Genomic DNA, 20121 nt, shown 5'->3' with positions numbered 1-20121 from the left:
ATAATGTTAACAAATTCACGAATCTTGTCATCTGCTGCTATAAATCGACAAAAGTGTGAGTTATATTTAATTTGTACGTTATATCGCCAACCATCAATATTCGTTTATTTGTTTTGTATTCGCGGTTTCTACCTGAGGCACCCCTCGGGTTCGTAATACAAGCTTCGTGAAACATCGGGCCTTCCCTCACCCCGTCGTCTAATTCGCGAGCGTTACCGAGCACAGCCGAAGGGCCATCATTCGTACTCTGAAAATTAACCTGGTAAGACGTGTCAAGACGTATCGGCGTTTCGCGATCGAGGTTCGTAAATTCTAACCTGTTGATCTTTCCGTTATTACTACTCGCGTTTTAACTACGATCTCTTGCAATACGGTACCGATTTAATCATTACTTAATTATAATAATCGTTCATGTACTTTAATGGATCTTTATTTCGTTTCTGTTACAGTCTCTTATTGGAATTCGAAATCAAGGAATTCCTTTTCTTCGAAATAATAAGACGTATCGGCGTTCCGCGACCAACGAAGTACGTATTCCTAACCTTCTAACCTCGTTATTATCAATTATGGTTTAATTATGATTTAATTTGTATTTTATTTCTGTTGCAGTCCCTGATTGAAATTCGACGCCATGGGAAGTTTCATTGGCGCGTAAACGACACCATACCAGATGGCGGACAACTCGACAAGTTTTGGAGGGAATATTGGTAACGTTGAAACTATTACAACGAAAATTAACGTGCATATTAATATTTATACATTTTTATTTCTTTATTAAATTATTCCTTGCAAGCATGATTATAATTTTCTAATCGGCCACTGTTAAGATAAATGATGAATATCATTGACAAACTTTTTATCCAGTTCGATATATCGAAGCATATAAAATGGCGTCGGCAGACATTAACGATAAATTGTAATAGCGTTATATTTAACTGTATTCTGATCGCGATTTAATATTTCCGAGTGTCGTTTAATTGATTGTTTATATTTCTGTCTGTATGAATTGTCGTAATTGGAATTTGCATTCATATTTCGATGCAAGTTTAAGAAAACGTAGAAGCTGCGTAGTTGGAATATGCTATTTAAGCATAAGTAACCAACGAACTTTAATTTTTGGAAATTTCGGAATATTTATAAAAATTACGGTATATTGTAACATTCGATAAAGTAAACATAGTCATGCTTACAACTCTAATTATGAAAATTGGTGATATAATATTTATAAATTGAATCAATTTACTTGTACGCAATTATTTTCGTAGCTATTTTATCGTTGGAATCTCGCACATTGCTCGAGAATATTTCATCGTGGTGGCACTGACCTTTTACGGTCAGACGTGACAAACTGTGTTTAATATTTCCAAGTAAAGCAGTATTTCTGTGACGAATATTGGATAGGAAGAGAGAAAAAGAAAACTGATAGGCAAAGCACAGATGTGCGTGTTGTATTTCTTGTTTCCCGTCCTTTTCTTTTCAGCGTTTTCTTTCCAGGAAATTTTGTTGGCCGCGAGCAATGCGGCCGGTAGCTTCGGTGTTTGTGCGTAGCAACAGTTTGTTTTTCGGGGTAAAGTGACCCTGAGTCGTTTTCGTGTTAGGTTACGCGATAATAGAATCAGTGTTTCTTACGCAGTATTAAATTACTTACAGAGCATCGTGGCTCTTCTTGTTTTCTGAATCGCGAGAATAGAATCATTTGTTCGCCGATATGAATCTTCGGTCGCGGCAATTTAATTTAATATCTAATAAATTTGATTATCTTTTTATTTTGAAATCAAAATTCTTCGTTACCGTGGTTAGAGTCAGTGCATCGCTGAAGAGGAGTATTAGGCGGTACTCTACGAGTAAACAATGTAAGTATAAATTTATACTTTGAAATTTTTGATTAAAAATCTCTACAGCTTTAACAGTAGATTCTAATTGTTTTCTTACAGTTTTCTTACAGCCACTGAACGTGATCCTGAAAACCAGCAGCAGTACCCGGGGGGGTATCGGGCGATGGACCACGAGTGAACAACGTAAGCATAAATTTATACTTTGAAATTTTTAATTAAAAGTCTCTATAATTTTAACAATATATTAAAATTACTTTCTTATTCTTTATAGCAGGACCATGCAGAGGGCTTTAGCGACTTCCATTGGGCAGCAGCAGCATCATCATCATGCAGTTATCACAAAGGTTTATCGTTCGTGAGTTGCATGCTATTTGTGTTCCTCTGGTCCCCAATCATGTTGTAGAACGAAAGGTTCGAATCAACACGGGTGACCAGTTGTATATTTAGTATTTTTGACGAGTTAAGTGACCACGAGTATGAAAAATACCCGTGAGCATCAATTGTTATATTTTTTTAGTGCAGGCTAGGGTCTTCTTGCACTCGCGTTTTTTAATGTTACCAATAAATGTTACACAATATGATTATTACACAATTTTTATAAAATATATGAAATATTTTTATTAGCTTTATATAAATTATACGATTGAGTAGAATATAAATTAATATAATGTGAAAATATTATATGAATCATATGATTGAGTAGAATATCTTACAACAGTAATATAATTATTAAATATTCGTTTTATTAATTAATACATCATATGATGTATTTCACGTGCAAGAAGGCGTATCGCGACTGGTCGATTTTCAACTCAAAGGAACACGTATATTAATTTCATCTTTTAAAAAATTTACTTTGACGACAGAATCGACCAAGGTTAATTGAATATTTTGAATGATAATTTAATAAATTTATTTCAATTTGCAAAGTAAATTATATCTTAATTAAAGTCTTTCATTTTAAACATTTAAATTTCAGTCACAAATTTTTTTTGAATAATAATACTTTTCAATATTAACGTACTCTGTTGTTGATATATTACATATATACAAGTCGAGTCATTTTAACTGAGAATAGATACCGTTTAGTTAATTATTAATAACCAATTTTTCTAGTCAGGATTTTCAGGATACTTTTCCGTGTTCGTTGCCTAAGTTCATGCACATGCCCAGGTGTTATTTGCACGAGCGAAGGCAACGGGGCACGATGACTTAGTTTGTAACATTTATAATAATCTGTGCGACTGACAATGCTGGTGTATCGTGCACGATGTACTGTCCACATGTGTGTGTTTGTGGTTAGGTTGTGGAAGTGCATCGTTTCAAAAGTTTATTACAATTTAGATACAGAATTTTTCAACATTAAATTCATAACAATCACAATAATAATATTAAACTTATAGTTATTATTTACTTGACAATGGCTCGTATTGCATACACGTCAATAATATTGTAAAATGCACAATGAATTTTCAATCTTATATAATCATCATATAGAGTATATTTTAATAAAGACTATATTAGATATATTAAAATGTTTTACATAAATAATAGAAGTACGCAATGGACACTAACTTTGTCAGTCCACTGCAAAAACTGGTACGTACACAATTAGAGTGTGATTGAAGTCAGTTATGTCCGGGTGTCGGAGGAACCCCGGGGAGTCCTCTCTAGTTTAGGTCGCGCCCGGACATTCAGAATGAGAACCGTGGAGTGTATGTTTGCGTGATTGAGTTTTGGAATTTTTTAAATATAGGGTTAGGTAGGTAGGTAACTTATTCTCTGGTATGTGTGCTAAATCTAAGTAGGTAGGGTCAGGGCAGGACTGTCCACATTAGTAATTCGGGTAGGCGCGTTCTCGCGTGGCAGTTCTGTTCCTGTAGTTACGATTTCGAGGGTAGAAATTTTGCTGATTCAAACAGTGTATGCTGTTTGTTTCAGCTTTATTTTCGACTCATCGAATCGCGCGACTCTTAAAGTCGCTCTCTCGCGTTCGCGGTCGTGATTAGGTCCCTTACGAAACGCTCGTCCCCCTCGAGATTCACCACGTATGCTCGACCAACAATTCGTATATTGTTGGAAGACTACGTATTGCACAAAATCTCGAGCCAAGTCTTAAGTAAGTTTCAGACTTCGGCAGGACCGCCGAAGAAAGAAAAGGCTCTATATGGGCTGAAGAGGCCCTGACAAACTGTTTCAAGAGCGGGCTACAACAAATGGCTTTTCATCTTCATCCTCGGATGAGGATGGAAAGTCATTCCTATTACTACTTTGTCACTTAACTCGTCCGTAGTTGTAGTTAGTTTATTTTTCTGGCTGGCTCACGTATGCATGTACTTTGTACATGATTGCACCATACATGCCAGCCATCCTTCCCCTGTATTCTGTTGGCTGGCTTACGTATGCATGTACCTAGTACATGATTGCACCATACATGCCAGCCATCAGGGCAACTCGCGGTTATGATATACATAGAGTTGCGAATATCCAATAATCGCGTTTGCTTATAGAGTTGCGAGTTACTGTTTTTCGCGTTTACTTTTCAGGGTAGTGTTGCGATTTGGCACGATACGCGATTGCTTTTTTGCAAACTTAGCTACTGAACGTTTGCTTTTAAAATAGCGTTGCGAATTATCGATAAACGCGATTGCTCGTAGAGTTGCGAAATACTATTTTTCGCGTTTGCTTTTCAGGGTAGTGTTGCGAACAATCACCATTCGCGTTGCTTTTTTACTCTTTTATATACATAATGGATATCAACCGCGTTTGTAATTTTCATGCTATAAATTAGCGTTGCGATCTTGATTAATCGTGCGATTTTTTATTTAGCGTTGCGATACTTTCAATGCCAAAATTCTTCCCCAACTGTAGTATTAGAAGTAGCTAGTATATTTTGTGGCCAGTACATGTGCATTCACATGTACCATGATTCCCTTGATTAAAGTTAGAGTTGCGAATAATATGTTCGCGTTTGCTCCTAGAGTTGCGAATAAATATTTATCGCGTTGATATGTTAGCGTTGCTTCTAAACACGATTCGCGTTTCTTTTATGCAAACTTAGGAACCGGGAGTTTGCTTTAAAATAGTGTAGCGAATTATTAGTAAACGCGATTGCGAATTAGAGTTGCGAAGTACTATTTTTCGCGTTTGCTTTTCAGGGTAGCGTTGCGAATAATTATCATTCGCGGTTGCTTTTATTGTTGCAAGTCGCGTTTGGAATTTTTTTATTATAAATTAGCGTTGCGATTATTGATTTATCGCGTTGCTTGGCCCGTAGTGTTGCGATATTAAAACGTCTAACTTCATCCCCATATGTGCCACTCTATTGTAGTTTGAAGTAGCTTGAAGTAGTTAGTTTATTTCGTGCATGTATGTTATAGCTACATCTGAAGACGCCAGCACCCGATCCAGCATTTTTGGGCAACGCGATTTGCATTAGCGTTGCGAAACATAAATATATTTCCATTAAAGATAGAGTTGCGAATATACAATAATCGCGTTTGTTTATAGAGTTGCGATTTCCTATTTTTCGCGTTTTCTTTTCAGGTTAGCGTTGCGAATACCATACGCGATTGCTTTTATCGTTATTTAAGAATAGTGTTGCGAATTAACTGATCGGTTTGTTCTTAGAGTTGCGAATTACTATTTTTCGCGTTTACTTTTCAGGGTAGTGTTGCGATTAATCACCATTCGCGGTTGTTTTTTATTGTTGTAAATCGCGTTTGGAATTTTTATATTATAAATTAGCGTTGCGATTTTGACTTGTCGCGTTTTTTATTAATTAGAGTAGCGATCCAATGCCCAAAAGCTGGCCAAAACGCTGGCCACTGCACCAGGACCATCAAGAAGGAAGCTGGGATTCTACAAAGCCTCGAATGGCTCAACGTCATTATTAAAATTAGTGTTGCGTATGATTGAATACTGGTGCACGTGATTTAATTAATAAAGGAACCCTGTGTGGTTCATTTTACGAATAATAAGCACCACTCGCGTATACTTTTTTATTATATAAATTAGAGTTGCGAGAGAAATCCACTCACGGGTTGTTTTTTGAATTTATGAGTGGAATATTTACCCTAACTATGTGAAATATTTCCCTTTCTTTATATATTTGTCAATAGAAATACTGCTTGATAGTACTGGTGTAAACAGACCAATTATTTCCTTTTTCAGAACGCGTTAAAACCTGTAATTTTTATGAATATATTTTTATTACAGATTTGTGATGCATTTAAAAATGCTGTATTATGATTAATTAGTGTCATAGATTAAATTCATGATTCTAATATACATATCTATATCACCAATTATTCATTATTAGAGTTGATAATTTTTACGGGATATAATAACCTTTTCAACCCAATTGTTATTTATAAATAGTGGATTTTTTTATAAATATTTTGTATTCTTTACATGAATCAAAGTTTGTTCGCGATCGTTGTTTTAATTGATGGAAAATCAAATGTTTGCATCAAAAGAGTATGGAAATTGCAATTCGATATTTCATATTGAGAGTTAATTTCCGTGTAGAATCGACATTTTCGTTCGTTATTGATTTTTCTGTACGAACCTAATATAATTTTCAATACAGTAAAATATAATTATTGCAATGTGTACCTTTTGAAAAATATTTTATTTTATAAAGGAAATGAGAAATAAAATCTACGGTTATAAATGAATACAATTTTCAATCTATTTGTTATTTATCTTAACACTGAGACGACTTTAACTTTCGATTTAATTTCAATTACATAATATTTATGTTTTTAAACTCTTTAATATCAATTTTTACTCGTGGAAGGTTTCGTTCAAATATTAATTTTATAATATCAGTTTTATTATGATCGATGACCATGAGTCTATCTTGACCGTATATAATTATTTTTTTCTGTGTCCATTAATATACTTTCATTTCAGTTACTAATCCTTTGAACAAGTTCTTGTTACAGAATATACGTATAATCATTGAAGAATGGAATTGGAAACAGTAAATGGATACGAACTTGATCGTGCATAGGGAAATATTACATACAATTTTATTTACTGTCTGAGTTTTATGTTTCAGGGAAACATCGTGGGATTAACAAAGACACCAAAAAGAAAGTATCTTTTCATATTTCTTTGTTTTATGTGAGTTATATTTATTATATATGAGTGTATGTTTTAGAAAAAACATCGTGGGATTGACGAAGACACCAAGAAGAAAATATCTTGTCATATTTATTGTATATAAGTGTATGTTTTAGAAAAACATCGTGGAGTTGATGAAGACATCAAGAAGAAAATATTTCCATCGTATTTCTTCGTTTCCACAGATTGCGTTAGAATATAAGCAAAAATGTACATAGATTATAAGATTACAAAGCGTTCCCTGGCGTTTTATTAAATAGTAGCCAAACATGTGCGTATATTTAAGTGGGAATGATTAATATTAAGGTACATATTAGTATTCTAATATGTAAGGTCCATACGTGCAGTTGCACATTTCAATTTTGTCTCTAAAAAACATGTGATGGTATATCTCACATGTATCAACATTTTGTTAGGGTTTTCATTTCTTCATCAGAGTTCGTACGTGCAGTTGGACATTCCAATTTCGTTTCTAGAAAACATGTGTATCATCTCACATGTATTGACATTTTGTTAGGTTTTTGATCTCTTCGTTAGTTAGAGTTCGTACGTGCAGTTGCACATTTCAATTTTTCTAGAAAACATGTGTATCATCTCACATGTATTGACATTTTGTTAGGGTTTTCATCTCTTGATTGGACAGTTCTTTTAAGAACTCTCCCTTTGTAGCTAATTTCTAACTTTTCGATAGCTTCTCTCTTAGATAGGTGTTCGAATTCCTCGCCAAAGGAAGGGTGGTTGGGGCGAGGCTGGGGTGGGTCTCCATACGCAGCAACCTCCACGCGGTGAGACCCGGGGATTATTATTTACTATGTAATTAATATAATTATTAATTACATAGCAAATAATATGAGCTGATGGCTGCGTTCGCGTCGTGGTTTCACATACGTTCTTCAGAAACTATTCCATTTGTCGTAACGATCGCGAAAGTATTTCATCGCGTGCTAAATTCCCACAAAAATTCAGACTCGTGAAGCGTTAATGTCGAAGAATCTTTTTTAAAAATATTTAAGGATTGCGCGTATAGACGATTGCAATTGAATTCCGTGTTTTTAATTGCCGTTGAAGGCCAATTGATCGATATATAACGCTAATGAGCAGATTTCGAACTCTTAAAGTAGATCGTGGCCGTTGGAACGTAAGCACATATTGAACTTGGTAGTTGTAGGGAGAGAGACGTGGGACACGAGGGCATGTGCAGTCGTTGGTTTTCTGAGGCAGCATTTCAGGAGCCATTATGGTTTTCCCATTTCCCGAACGATGACCAGGTGAAAGGGAGATGGAGGAAGATACGGTCGAGGAAGAGGAAGCGCTAGGGTGAGTGCGATCGCAATCATAGTTGCTAGAAATACGAAAATAATTGGACGGAGAGCAGACGGCTTTCAGAATACGCTTCTGGAACATGGCAGGTAGTAATGGATATGCTGTTATTTGTATTGCAAAGTTTACGTGTATACAGAGTTACCAGAGAATCCTTCAACTCGAGCTTTCATTATTTGTTTCATTGTCTTTGATTTTTAAACTATATTCGCAACGCAGTAAATTCAAAATCTTCTGAAGTGGATCTTAAACCAAAATAAAAATAGATTTCGTTCGAGACAAGGAAAGTTTTTTTATTAATAACTTATTGCATTCTCTGTCGTGTAAGCGTCGCGATGTTTCGTCAATTGCTCGTTCGATAACGCGTTCGATAATGCAATATTGCTCGCGGTAGTGTTTACTGGGAATACTTAGTCGACGATAATGTTTGACGTTTACCGATGACGCGCAATGATGCACGACTCGGGTAATTATAAGTCGCGAGAGGCTGCAAACTGTCGTCATTTAGCTGATATAATCGTGACGACAGTGGCTAAACTGGACTGGTCTTGAAAAAACGAATAATAAACTAAATTTTTCTTCCTATCGTTTCAAACTAATACGAGCTAATCAAGTATTGTCATCGACGAGTTGACGATCGTTAATAAAATACTTGAATTATTCGCCTTATAGGTTGTACTAATTCTTGTATCTTATTCCTTTCAGAAGCTACAGTTCCCTCAACGACACTCATCCACGAATCATCACTGCAGTTGGATGCATTCTCAATATGAACGTCCAAGGAAAGAAATTAGGTAAAGTCAGCATTAAACTGAATTGTTCTTCAGGACACTTGCAAATTACATAATTACAGTAATTATCCTACCAAGAAAAAATATTCATCTAAAATATCCATCGACAGTATTCAAAAGAGGAAACGTAATTTCTGGTTGAACATTTTCCATTTCACGCGACGAATAACGCGGATGAGTTTCGAAACAATTTTACCTTAAAAATTGGATGGTAGTAAACGACGTTTAGCGTTCACGGGACCTGACCAACCTTGATACCTAGTTTTCTCCGACGCTTTCGCTTTTATCTCGGAATCTTCGTAAACAAATGCAACTCGATCGGTCCTCATTATGCAACTAGCTCCTGTTCACGCACGATAATTACTGCTTTAACGTCGAACGGTCGGGACAGTGAATTAGATCGGTGAAAGATAAATCAGCGGCAGGCGCGATCAATTCATGACGAGATTCCGAACATTTCGATAAATTGTCGGACAGTCGGGCGGGATATTGTGAAATTGCTTTGACACATTTCCTACCATTTGCTCGGAGCCTCGCGCGCGTTGGGAATCGATAAATTAACCGATAGATAATGTACACGAACAGACGCGACGTATGTTCACGTTGTTCGTCAACTGCACTCGTTGTTTCTGGTCAGTAATTCATCTATGTTAATTTCCCATCAATTTCTACCGGATAATGCCGTTCCACGAGCGTGTTTATTCCAAGCGTTTAATTCTGAGACGTTACGTCGGTTCCTTAGCGGTACTTTTGGGGAAAAAATTATTTCGAGACCGATCTACGAACGCGTTGATTTATCGTTTGCAGTTTCAGGTTTATTGTAACATACAATTAAGAAATTTTTTATGCGTTATAATATGTAGGGATAAGTCGGTTTTAAGTTTATTGTTCCTTGATATAGCACGAGTTAACAAATAAAAAATTGTCGAAGCACTTTGTAACTTTTCGAGATCGCGGGATTACGATCTTGCCACCGTGTTCGCTCGATCACCGCAATTAAGGCTGTTCCAACTTCTTATTTCACCCTCGTGACACGCGACATCTGGCCATTGCAAAATGGAGCAGTACGATTTCCATAAAAAAACAGACCGACGATCTAGCAAACGTGTAATTGAATAAGTACTTGCGAACTTTTATGATCCAGTGACATCATTCAAGCTCTTTTCCACAGAAAGATCAACCGGAGGGTTCGCGAATGGGTATTGCAGGGACTCTTAATGGAAGCCATAATGCCACCCAGAGTCACGCCATTTTTCTTCCCAAGTATGAAACGTGCAGGGAAGCTGCATAAACTTTCGAGTGAGTAGCAAAATTTATTACCAAAAAATTAAAAATAGAATGTTCCCTTGCTGCGTATTATTAATAATATCGACCGACCACCACGAGGAAATGTCGCTCAAAAATCGTTGAGAAACACTGGTTTATCGGAGCAGCTCGCTCGTAGTTTCAGTTATTCGCTTAACCGGGATCACATCGACGATGTTTATAAAAGTTGAACGAAAATACGGTCGCGACGACGCGAAATTGAAACGCTATGAAGTCACGCGTCAATTTCGTTCGCGTTAAGTGTCCTACTTTCGCGTCGTCGTTTATTTAGATTTATCGAAGTGCATTGTCTCGATGAACTCTTCAACTGGATGCAGTTCTCAGCGCCCGTAGTCCTTCGAGAAAACGCGTAGACACGCGTGTCACGCGTCTCCACGATGAAATTGAAACGAGTAGAAAACTCGATTCGCGTCGATAAGTAGCTCGATACGCATAATGTTGCCCTACTTAGCTAAAGCACCCCATTCAACGTATCGAAATAATCGAGAAAATCCATTGTTTTCTGTCTGTTCAATTTAAAACATTCTGTATCGTTGATTTGCTTCTACACGATATTCAGTTTAACACTTTACCGACCGATAGCGGTTGGACATTCTAAAATACGCGCGTTTTCTTATGCCTATAGAAATGTTAAATCAAACTTTGTGAAAGTGCTTAGTGTATTGTTCGTCTTCTGTTATTATAGGGTAGTTAAAACTATTAACATTTTTCATTTCCATGACAACCGATGGACTGTCAGTCGGTAAGATTTGGCGGGTAAAAACCAATTAACATGCTGCCGGTCGGTAAAGTAACTTTTCCATCAAAAATATAATCGCTGGTGTTCTCGTTCTCATCTTTTCCTGTCACGAGAGTGTCGTCATCCTGGCGCACACGGTCGATCACCGGCATTTTTAATTCACGACTTGCTCGGACAGTCGAACGAGCAATGAAAATTTCGCCTCTCGATGAGTACGCGCGGTATATTTTTACGGTCGCTTTGAACCAGGTTCAAGGGATGCGCTCCAAAGGTAGCCCCTCTTGCTTTGCATTCTCGACAAACATTAATTTACGGAAAACCGACTCCAGCGGGTTGAGAAACAAAAAAAAAAAAAGAAGAAAAACGCGCTTCATTAAAATTTACTCTCGGCTCTCGGTCGGTACAGAAGAATCTCGTGCTGTTCGGGGGCGAAGCAGGTGGTTAGTGTCCGTCCGTGAAAAAAGAAAAGATTCATTTCTCGTGTTTGATCGAAATTTAAAAAAAAAAAAAGTTTTCCCCATTATACCGAATACGAGCCAAGTAACGCGATCTCGCGAAATTGTATATTTTTTAATCGTGAATTACGACGAAACGATGCAAACGCGAAACGTACGTAATAATAGTCTTCGGTTTGCCGTGTGGAGCGTGGACTAAATATTTTCCAGTCGAGTAACCTTTCCCGTCGGTTGTTCGCGGCAATGTTAGAGCTCTGTCGGGAAAACAATTGTCCACGGATGCATTGTACACGTTTTATCGCGGTGATCGATAGCGGAGCATCGGTGGTTCGGGGTAGAAGAATTTCTGCGAGGACAGGGAGAAATTCAGTAAACTGGCGCAAATATTTGTACACGCGATTGTTCTAATTCAGGAGGGGCATTAATTGCATTCGGAATTGCAGTACGAACTTGCATGAGTTTCGTTTAGGTTTCGAGTTGGATACGTGTTATTGTAACGATTATACATATAGGTAACGTTTCGTGTGTAATACATTACATATATTAATTTGTTCGTGCTACTTTGTCCTTTCAAACGAAGGTAGAGGAAGCATAGCGTATTTGGAACACCGGTTTGTTTAACCCTCATGTTGGTAACCAGGTACCTGGGTACTCGTATCATTCTTTGGGACATCTTGCGTCGATTAACATTTTAAAAATAAAATTGTATTAAGAGGATCTTAAATATCTGAGCTTTAAAAATAATTACATGTACCTGGGTACCTTTGTAAAAGACATAACAGCAACGTAGACCAATTTTTCCTTATGATTCTTAGGTTCTTATACCTCGTCTATTGACAAAGTATTGGAATCCATTGTTATGAGTCGAAAGAATTATTAGTTACTACTGGAAGATTCATTTGTTATCGTAAAACAATATGTTTATTATGTTTTATATCTTAAACGTTTCCTTCAGTAATTGCTGACCGGGTTCAAAGTAAAATGTGAGAAGAAAAAAAGTTTCTGCCCCCAGAGAGATTTGAACTCTCGACCCCTGGTTTACAAGACCAGTGCTCTAACCGCTGAGCTATGGAGGCGCACGATTTCCCTTTTTCTTGAGATATTAGAAGAATCCGACATGTATTTTCACCATACACAATTTTTACATACGTGGTTTAATAAATCATGAAGCATTTCTGAAAGATAGCGACAAGAAATCTGCTATTATAGATACTCACTGTTTCGATTCAGTCACCTGTTGTTATCAAATTTAAACATTTTTAAAAGCTATGTCTCACGATGCATGAATAATTCCTTTTTTCAATTTTGTTACACCATTTAATATACGCATAATATATGCACGATATTAACGTGATATTATATTTCGTTTTCCAGTTGGTTAATCATGTTATTAATTTTACTAATATAATTATTATTTTCATTGATACGAGATTCGAAAGCACGGATGCTTCGAGAAATCATAACAGTTTCTGATATTATTACGCGTCAGCGATAATTAAAACGGGAATATTCATGAAATCATGACCGGTCAACATTTGAAGGTAATGTTGTTTGACAAACATAACAACAATTTGTAATAATTAAATCGCGAGCAGATTGATGACAATCGTGGCCGGCGTGCTGTACATCGATCTTGTTAGCGATTACCTAATTACATTATTGCACGGCAATTACTATACTACACGGCGATGATAATATTATCTAAGCAAATTTCAGCTACGCTCCTCATTCATTATGCATGCGCTACGGCGTTGGGTGCAATTTCCTCTTCTTCAAGATTCACGCGCACTCGGAACAAATGTTTTTTAGAAAGGAACTCGATTGTTAGAAATTCTGTTCATCATATGGAAAATGGTATCGTCTGCAAATAGTCATATGTTGCCTTTGGTCGCCCAGAAGTGAATCTTTATCGTCTTGGAAGCGATCGTGAATTTAAAACTGAAACCGAAGGATAATTAAAATTACGAGAACGAAAGAATAGCTGGAAACAAACGGTGCTGCAGAAGAGTGGAGAGAATTCAAGCTTCTCAAAAATGTATCAAGGATAAACATTTTCTTTCTCCGGTGGTTATACGCCGTCTCCTCTCCCTTCTGTGAACGAGCAATTTTTCAGGGAAGAGGGAAACTAGGAGCAGCGTGGCCTTGGCTCGTGAATCTTTAATTTGATAAATGCAGAAGGAAACGCGGCGAGAAGCAGCCGTCGAGGTAAGTGCCGGATCCCGTGCAAACAACCAACGGTACAGCGTTGTTGCGCAATGTCTGCAAATCGGGAGAAGGACTGGGAAATGCACCCGTGTGCTCCATTTTTGCCGTGTTTAATCGCCACGTACGGGCTCCATGGACGAGCGGAGCCGGGAGGAGGGAGGGGGGCGGAGAAGGGGTGGGAAAGGCAGCACCGCCGGCAAGGGAATAAGGGCGGCTTGGAAGGAAAAATGGGAACGAACGGATCTGTGGAGTGCCATAGCTTGGGAAGCCAAATGTTTGCGGACAAATCGTCGTCGTTTTCGACGGGGGAAAATCAACAAACCGTTCTGGTCCGGCTCTAATCCAACGAGCGATGAAAATCGTTCCGCACGCGCGGACACGGTTCTCCGACGGCCGATATAGGATCGATGGATATTGTCTGGATACGGCCAAGGACACGGCGTGTATCCGTTTCCCGAAAAAAATACAGTGGATGCAACGTCCGCCGGTGTACCTCGTCTGTGGTGCAACTGCTCGGTCGGCAAGATAGACCCGACTATTCTGCCGGTAAAACAGTTTTCCGCTCATCAGCGAAGAATTTAATATGCAAGACGGTCGAAAACGGATTGATTATCTGCTTTGATGCGGAGGACACCGAATTTCCAAGTTTTTATCGCCGGGCAACTGTTACTAAGGAACTGTTACTTACTCAACGGAACTACAGCGTCGAATGTGGGTCTCAGCGGTTGCGATACTCGAGTGCCTTGGAGGTTTTTCCATTTGCTTAAATGTATGCACCGTTTTAATTACGGGAATTCTAATTAAGCGGTTAACCGAGAATCGCGGCCCGTCGTTTTCTGCGTAGACTTCTGTCACTGAGAATTCTCGATCCGGGCGACCACGGCTTCGTTGGACTAATATCAGAGGGTCGAGGGAATCTTTCATTTTCGACGGCGCGGAAAGCAAACTAACGCGAACCTCGCTTTAATTCCTGACCACGTATCAGAGACCGCCGGCATCCGGGTAGCCAGCGAAACTGGACCGAATATGCTGGATCCTCGAGAAACTGCGTTACATACTTCCCATCAAATTAACCCTCGTCGGTCCCAAACGCTTCCTCGTTCGATGAATGAATTTCGAAACGTTACGATCGGGCACCAACATTACACATTGTTCGCCATCCGCGGAGTTAATTTTTTCTCATTCGAATAGACGCTACGAATTATTGCTACAAGACGATCCTATTAACTATTTTTCCGCGTGGCTCGAATACAATTTCGAAGACACCGTGAAAAGGGCCATTTCAGAGGATAGCTTCATCCTTTAAACTCGAGTTCCCGGGCATCGTTCTTCGTTTAACAAAGCATTACAAGCGCAATCGCGAACTGCTGTGCTCCATTTTTTCCAGTTTCCTTCACGCCATGATTTGTGCTCGTGCTATTAGTTGCAGCGCGGTAGAATTAATATTGTTATTGTTATTACTGTTAATAAACGTTATTAGTTTCACCAGCCGTATTTAGACCGTTAATAATTCCGGTTTCGTATGCTATCTAATATCAGCACGAAATTGCTGTTCACCATTTCAATTTAACGCGCGTTTAAATAAAACCGAATAATTTTGAAGAGGAGACGACTACCGTGTTTTCGCATGTTAACATTGCGTATCGTGACTATTCGTAATCTGAGATTCGTCCGAAGTCGTTCCATCTAAAGAAAGTATACCATAGAGGTTGACTCTTTTAACATTAGGGTCTGAAATATGCCCGTTGTTTTTGACGATACGAGAAAATAGCCGAGGGAAGGAAACGCTTATTTCGAGGGAACAAATACGATAAAGATCAATCCCGTCTGTACGCTCCATTTTTCGAGATTCAGCGTCATTTTAAAAGAACCTGTATTTTTCTACGCGTATAGAAAAACCGCGATAAGATAACTTCGCCAATATTATGCGTCCCCTCGAGTCAAGGATTATTTATCAATGTTTTTTGTGGGAACCTTACGTGCATTTGATCTCACGTTTTATTAACAATTAATTTTCGAACACTGAATTATCTTCGACGCAAAAGAGAAGCGGATATATCGTTCCTTGTTAAATTTACAAGATGGTAATACCATGGCCGCGTCCTGAATGATTCTGTTTCAACACAAGCCGAACAATGTATTTCGAAATTTCCTATAATTTCTAGCACGTATCGGTGGATAGAGAAAGCCTTTATGTTATCGAGCAACCCGGGCTCAGACGAGAGTCTTATAACAATGCTAGTGCACTTTGCACCAAAGTAACTTACAATTCAACTTTCTTGGCTTTTGTTACACGAATTTATCGATTCCTTACCCGATATTCCCTCGATACTGTTACCGTCCAAAACGCGAACAAAAAGATAACGCTTAATTTTCTCGTTACAAAGCACCGTCGATTTTAGCACAACGAAAATTGGGAAGATTTAAAATAAAGTAATTTTATAGTTAAATACTACTGAAATTTTGTTCGTACAGAAGAAAGTGTTGAATAGTAAATTAAAAATGACAAAAAACAAAGTAAATAATATGCTCGTAAAAATTGAATTTACTTTACATTTTAACCGCGGATTTATTTACAGATATTATAAAAACGATTACAAATATCGTACAACTGAATATTTAATAAATAACGATTTAACGTCGCCGAAATAAACACGGATACAGGTTTTACTAATGCAGCTAAAATAAAACCTTTTAATCGCCATGCTCGAAATGTTTGCAGCAAAATTAAATTTACACATACCGTACAGTGGTTATTACTTTTTATTCCGCTTTTATGTACAATTTCAGTTTACACAGTTTTTCTTATCGCGTAGCGTGTATGGCTGATACCATCGTCAAAAGTATGAAAGGTATGGTCGTGAAAAAAATTTGCCTCCAGAGAGATTTGAACTCTCGACCCCTGGTTTACAAGACCAGTGCTCTAACCCCTGAGCTATGGAGGCGGTTGAAGTTACTTTTGCTTCTGCATCTCTGGATATGTCCAGACCTCGGACTGTACAATTTTTCGATATCACGTTGTGCTTATTTTTTCATTAAACATCCACCCTACGAATATACATTACGTTCGAATAGGAAATTTCGAAAGGCCAAAGCGTTTTAAATAAATTAATGCTCGGAACGACACCTTCGAACGCCACTTTTTCAGGCAACAATCAAATTTATTACTTTCTTTTTAACGTTTATAAAGGATTATCCTTGACTTCCGAGGCACAATGAAAGAAACCACTAATAATTTAAATGGTAATTTCCATATTTCTCGTCGATGTTTCGTGTCGATATAGAAAATTTAGTTACTTGAATTGAATTACGGACACGATTATTATTTTATTTTGTACGTGTTTATAACTATTATCGAACATGTTGCTTTATGTTTTCTCTCTACTGTAGTGGGATTACGGTGTTTTTAGATTACGTAAGTTTATCCATTCTATGAATCGGTTCTTATCGCGTGAGAATTATGGAATGTAGTGGGATTAGAATATGTACATAGAAGAGAGGTCATTTCAAGGCCATTTATGTTTCATTAGATTCTTCGAGATTTTTAACTACTCGGTTGGCAACATAGATCTTACTACTCGTTCGGTAAAACAGGTGTACTCTGTCGGTAAATCAGATATACTCCTCGCAGATTTGAGAACAGATGACGATAATGTTTAATCGAAAGTATTATTTATTATTCGTACAAGTTCTGCCTGTCTCTGTTCCTATTCTTGGGAGCTCGGTGGGCCAAGATTGTTTGCAATGGTAAATTAATTCTGGAGTAAATTACGAGCTCAAGGCGTTTATATCCTCCAGTACGATGTATTTACTCCATTACCAGCCCTAAATCGGTGCAACGAGAACTGGAATATGTCATAGACCGTGGTGGATGACGATAACAGTTTGGATTAATTGTATGGTCAAGTGTGTTTGCTGTTACATACGTAACAAGCGTGTTCCACAACCTCACGAAACAGATCACCGGATCGAGCCTAACAACAGTTCATAGAGTTACATAATTGGGAATCATTGGCAAGTTTAGAAACGGTACGAGAGACGAACACCATCGACGGACGTTAGAACTCTGGAAATTAAAATCCTCGGGAATAATTAATCTGTCTGTCATGGGTTCTCATTTGTTTTGCATAAGATTTCTACGGTCTTCTGTTCGTAATGCTTGACATTTAGTTTTCTGACCGTAGGAAATTAAACGTTTTCGTTTTCTTTTTCTTATTGACACATACACATTTCAATTTCTTCGATAACACCAACGCTATTTTAAAAAGAAATAAATAGAATATAACGGATATACGATATATTATTGATAATGTTCGAATATTTTTTTTTAACGCTGTGTACTTTTTTTAAATATACAGGGTGTCCGGCCACCCCTGGGAAAAATTTTAATAGAGGCTTCGTTAAAAAGTTATTAACAATTAAATTCAAAAATTTCAAATCGTTCTGGAAAAATTATTTTCGGTTGCGGGGGTCAATTGCAATCATTTTTGGCGAATAGACATACCCCCGAAATCCTACTCAGTTTCGAGAAAAAAATTCGAGAAGGTGTGAAATTTTTCGACAGAAAGAAAAAATTATACACGCATATCGTTATTTATTCTCGCGCATGATCAGTAGATACTAAAGATATTCGTGACAAATTACAAATAGCTGATATCAGGCATCGCGGTTAAGAAGATGATTAATGGATACGCAAATTCATTTAATACCTTGATGATTTAACACTTGAACCAACACTGTAAAGTTGCGACAATAAACAAGTCCAATGAAGTCTACAATCGCGTATTTCCAAGCAATTTATTATTCGTATGAAATTGTATATTTTGTTGCATTTACAGTAATTTAAATAATTATTAATCTAATAAACATCGAGTGTTTGAAGCGATCTTATTCATCGATTATTTAAGTCGACGATTTTACATTATATTATCGTTACTACTATAAAAGTTATGGTGATAAAATATACCTTGGCAAAGTGCAGCTGAAAATGCTGTTCTAAAATTTCGCTACGCTGTTTGTCACTTAAGTTATATTTCCTGTAATTTGTGTTGCTTATGTACGATCTGTTATGCAGAGGTATTTTCTTTAATCCCTAAATGCAGTATTGCTATGCGCATAAATTTTCCAAACAGTATTGTTTGGAAAATTTATGCGCATAGCAATGGTACATTCAGGTTTGTAAACACCCGAATGAATAAAAGGAACGTTTCTTGACTGGGTTTCAGTCTCTTGCTTATTTCAGCTTATACAGCGAGAGATTTTGTAGAACGTGAATTTCTTCTTGCAAAATAAGAATACCCGGCTTCGCGTTTCTTGCAATATATAATAACCTTTTTAACTCCTGATTTCGCGAGTCGCCTAATTTTCGATTCAACGAAGTCTCCTTACTTTCTATTACTCGTCTCTGTGTTTTCGTCGCGATCATCCATTCGCTTTTCCTTTAAAAAAAGTTGCCCAGACCTTTGAACAGATGCTGATCCGCGGAAAAGAGGTTTTCCACTTTATACAAAAGACAAATACGAGTTCTCTTAGTAACTATTTCCACTCGAAGATACAGCTCGCGATTTTAACAAGTCGAAAGTTAAGCGCAATAGTAATTCGGTTTATGAAGCGAAGTTAGTTCTGAAGTTGTTACGAGTGATCCAAAGATCAACGTAACGTTTTATGCAAAATAAATCATAACAGTTGAAGCATAGGAAACCGACCTGTAATCTGTGTTAGTTCATTATTTCTCAATTATCGTAGCCTCGTTAAAAAAACTGCAACAATGTTTACTGTTTCATAGTTAACAAATCTACGAGAAAATCGTTCGAACGCCATGGCGCTGAGAATCCGTCAGTTATCAAAGATAATCACGGGTAATCGACGTTAATTAGCCGTTAATCCGCGATCGAGCTACGGAGCCGTTTCCTTCGTAGATATTTTCCGGGATAGGGAATTCGTGAGTGAATTATGCGCCGGCTTTTTCACGGTATTTTTGCCTCGTTTCCGTGACGCTCGCGATCCCCGTGTTCGTGTTTCATGATTAATGGATGTAGGATAGGAGATTCAGGCGAACGACGGGTCTGGGTGCTTCGAAAAATGCAGCAAATAGTCCCATTCCGAGTGGCAGGGTCAACAGCAGAGATAGTGGAACGCGCGAAGTCGATTATTGCAGGCATTCTCGGAGGCACGCGGAAATCGATACCTAATTATCCACCGAGACACCACACACGAACTGCTGTGGGAATTTCCTTGCCCTACGTCCACGAGACCAGCTATTTCGTGCATGTACCTTCTCCTGTTCGGATTATCGAGGAGCTCAAATCTTCCCGATAGCC

At 37.7% G+C, this 20121-nt stretch overlaps 1 protein-coding gene and 2 non-coding genes across 4 annotated transcripts in view; 1 reads left to right on the top strand and 2 right to left on the bottom strand.

The window, feature by feature from the left end:
* The first annotated feature begins 1689 nt into the window (after nt 1–1689).
* Nucleotides 1690–20121, top strand: part of LOC143344721 (cysteine-rich secretory protein 2) — a 106897-nt gene continuing 88465 nt past the window's right edge. Inside the window, exons 1-4 of one of the 2 annotated variants that reach the window (XM_076771053.1) lie at nt 1690–1853; nt 8128–8282; nt 8991–9079; nt 10248–10375. The gene's annotated coding sequence lies outside the window, so the exon portion shown is untranslated. Of the gene's footprint in view, nt 1854–7773; nt 8283–8990; nt 9080–10247; nt 10376–20121 lie in introns of those variants that run through there. The other variant, XM_076771055.1, reaches the window with a different exon arrangement.
* Nucleotides 12600–12672, bottom strand: Trnat-ugu (transfer RNA threonine (anticodon UGU)). The gene has a single exon. It is a non-coding gene; the product is annotated as a tRNA-Thr (tRNA).
* On the bottom strand, nt 16674–16746 carry Trnat-ugu (transfer RNA threonine (anticodon UGU)). The gene has a single exon. It is a non-coding gene; the product is annotated as a tRNA-Thr (tRNA).

The sequence above is a fragment of the Colletes latitarsis genome, chromosome 8, assembly GCF_051014445.1.
Source record: "Colletes latitarsis isolate SP2378_abdomen chromosome 8, iyColLati1, whole genome shotgun sequence".
In the NCBI taxonomy this organism is placed as follows: Eukaryota; Metazoa; Arthropoda; class Insecta; order Hymenoptera; family Colletidae; genus Colletes; species Colletes latitarsis.
Note: the sequence above shows the minus strand (reverse complement) of the source record. Positions and strands in the feature narration are given on the sequence as shown.